Here is a 3,883-nt window from a genome sequence, read left to right as displayed (position 1 = left end):
GATCAAAGCGGCAAAGGAAAACACAAAGTCCATAGCCATTTCGATCGCGCACTCGAAAGCGGTCCATACACTCTCAATTAATCTGGGTTTGAATTTTTTTTTTCTTTGGACTGAATCTGGGTTTGTTGTTTTTTCCTCCAATTTGTTCTTAGAAAACGGTCCATACACTCTCAATTAATTTGGGTTTGAATTTTTTTTTTCTTTGGACTGAATCTGGGTTTGTTGTTTTTTCCTCCAATTTGTTCTTATAGAAGTTCTTAAGAAATAAAAAGCCCTAACTTTTTGATCTTTGTTATGTTTGTTTTTCTTTAAAAATGTGTTTTTCTAACTGCAAACGGAGAGGTGGGTAACAGATCCCTAACGGAAGGTACCTCAGGTGGGCAAAGTGATAAGTTTTGAACCATGGGTAGGCAAAGTGAAAACGGGCCTTACCACAGGTGGGTTTACTGTAATTATCCCAATTTTATTTAGTCAAATATATAACTTTATTAAAATTTTCCATCATAATTTTTTAGTATTTGGTTACTTTATTCAATAAATAGTGTTTATTTTAGTTGCCTAGTCATTGAGTAATGCGATGAGTTCATTTTAATTGGTAATTTTTTTCTTAAAAAAATAGATTTTAAATGGAAAAAAAAAAACTATTAATATTTAAAGTATAAGAATAGAACTCACTTAAAGTAGTTGCCTTAGGCTCCACAATACCTTGAGCTGGCCCTGCTTGCATGAATTAAATCTCAACCATAGGTGATTGTGATCACTTAATTCTAATAGGTCTGTTTTTAGTCCAATTTAAATTAAATGATTTGTAATAATCCTATTGGCAAAAGATAAGGTTTATGGTGAGGTGTCATTCATCTAATTTAATCCAAAGTCAAGGCATTTATTAATTCTCGATATAATAGGCAAGAATTGATTAATTAGACAAGTTGGTACTTAACATGATATACTAGTTTATAGGAGCCATATGGCATGATATACTTTAGCCAACTGGCACACATTGTAGGAATTGCAAATTTATTTGTCATTGTTAATGCCCATGTAATTTAATGGAAGGACAAAAATGTTAAATGTTATATATGTATTAAAATCAAAATTTCAAAATATTAAAAATCAAAATCAAATTCCCTCAAACTCAAAAGGATGTATTTTACATTTTAGTCTTAAAAAAAAATCATGTATGTGACATGTAAAATCTCATGCTTACTGAGACCAAAAAAAAAAAAAAAAAAAAGAAAAAAAGAAAAGAAAAAAAACCTAAATGAGGTACCTCATGACAAAATCGTTGTGTAGCTAACTCATTGTCTGAAGCTCTCAAAAGAAATAGATCATTTTTACATTTGTTTGAACCCTTAGTATTTTCTCCACAAAAACTTCGTTCATTTATGCAAGCAAGTTATCACTAGCACCAACATCCTTTCAACACACGCATACATAGAATTATAATACAAAGCATAACGCAAACATAGGAATATATAGATATATACACATACGCACGTAAACGAATGGAGTCAAGAAGACTATATACAAGCAATTTGCTTGCTAGGTTGTTTATATTATAGCTTTGAACAAACATAATATAAATGCATTTCAGGAGCGCGGCAGAGAGAATAACCTTTTGCTAGAAAGCCTGTGGCACAATGATTAAGATAGTCTTGTTCTCAAAAAAATCGGAGTATACTGTCCAACTCCATGAGAGAAGAAGTGAGAAAGGGAGAGAGTACTGATGATGATGATCTCAAAGTAAGAAGGGATGACTTCTAAATTGAGAGTTGCCTTGCTTTATATAGAATTGCCGAATACATATTGTCCAAAATAATTTCTAAAATTTTTCATCCAATCACAACTTATAAAGGAAAAAATAATAAATATGTTTTGTATTATTTTTTTATTCTTATTGTTAGTTCTAAAGACTTAGGATTCAATGTATTTAGAATTCTAATGTGTAATGTTGGCAAACCATGATCAAAACAGGTTGTTAGTCTTGTTTAGACTTGCTCAAAGTTGTATTATTTATGTAATTGGAACAACTAATGCAGGATTGAATAGTGCTTCTCGCCTGGTTCGATCATCGAAACTTAGGCTCGATCAATCGAAAATCGGTCAGATGCGTTTTTTCTGCAGATTTCCAACTCAGCCCTAACTCCTAAAACGTTTAGGGTTTTCTGTTTTACCTTAGGTATATAAGGTAAACTCTACCACGTTTTAGATGTTGCTCATATTACTAATTTGTGTAAATCTCTTGTGAGATTTAAAGAAGTTTCCTTTACACAAAACTTAGGGTTTTCAAAAAGAGATATTTAACCTTGATGATCAACCCAGTTGCTGCCATTAAACTTAAAGAAAAACAAGCGTAGGGCTTGTACTTACTGGAGAATCTAAGAAAAAAGAGTCGTGGATTCGGAGTTGCACGTGGTCATGTCGGTAAGTTCTACTGGTGGGTAGCAATAAGAAGTCGAGCGTGGAGGCTTGTAAGTCTTATTGTATGAACTTCGATTCTTTCAAGATAGTGATTCAAGTTTACCTTGAGGATAGTTAGGTCAAATCCTTCTCAGGTTTTTACCGTATGGTTTCCTAGGTCATCATACATTGTGTTATTTACTTTTCCCTACTTATACTTATATGATTGTATGTTGTGATAACCTAGATTTGCATAATTTGACTAAGTAATCACTTGGCTAATTAACTAGATTAATCTGGTTGGGTTAAGTGGTCTAAAAACTGTTCACTTATAAATATCATAGAAGTTTAACTTATGATGTTTACTCTATGATAATTAATGATTAAATTGTTTTTATCGTTAGGGTAAAACACCAATAAATTTTTGTATAAATAGAATTTGAATTTCAAATATTTTATTCAACAAAAATGAGACTTATAAAATGAACTAATGGCAATTGACACATAAATAAAACTCATATGTTAAATGTTCGCACCAAGGTGGTTGGAGATTAACCCAATGCAGTGTCTACCAAAATTCATTGCTGAATTGCCCAGTAGAGTATTTCTGATAAATAAAAATAAAAAAGAAAAAGAAAGAAATAATAAGTAGGAAGCTAGTTGCACCACAAACCATCAATGTTTATTCAGCAATAAAAACAAACCATCAGTGTTTACGTACATATGGATAGAGAGGTCGGCCCTGAACCTAATTATTATAATCTGGTCGTTTGTGTAAGTTAGATTTTCAGGGCTTATGTCAATGAAGCAGGCCAGGTTTGATCATATACACTAAAATAGCCAAAAACAAATCAAGCTTACTGGTTATAGTTATGGCAATTGCAAGGCATTAATGTAACTTATAACGTTCACTTCATAATGATATTCTTATTATCATATTAAAATATCAACTAATTTTTGGTATAGGTAGAGTTCAAATTCTAAATTTCTTACACAAGACTTTACAAGTTAAACTAATTGTCATTGGAACTCATATATAAAACTATATGTTAAATATTACCGCCAAGGAGATCAGCCAAATGTGGGTTTACCAAAACTTCATTGCTGACTCGCTAGTTCTGATAATTAAAATAAAAAGAAAAAAGAAAAAGAATAATGAAATAAAGAAATAAGGTGGTAGCTAGTAGGAGTTGGACTGCACTACTTACATATGGATAGAGAAATCGGTGCCCACCAATGCTTCTTAATTGTTATAATCTGGTCGTTAACACAAGTTAGATTTCAAGGCGTATGTGCCAAGAATAAGAATTTTTTTTTTTTTTTTAAATGTGGGTTGGCTTATGTTATGGCAACTGGCAAGGCATTAATGGTTACAAATGTTAGTTTAACTTACTTTCAATATTTTTTAATTGGAAGTTTCTTTTTGTTATTAAACAATTGTAAGTGATAGTGTGTTTTTAATCTCATATTTTATTTAGTTAAC

This window comes from Quercus suber, unplaced genomic scaffold (genome assembly GCF_002906115.3).
Source record: "Quercus suber isolate HL8 unplaced genomic scaffold, Cork oak 2.0 scaffold_592, whole genome shotgun sequence".
Taxonomy (NCBI): Eukaryota; Viridiplantae; Streptophyta; class Magnoliopsida; order Fagales; family Fagaceae; genus Quercus; species Quercus suber.
The sequence above is the reverse complement of the archived record's forward strand: the minus strand, read 5'-3'. Positions refer to the sequence as shown.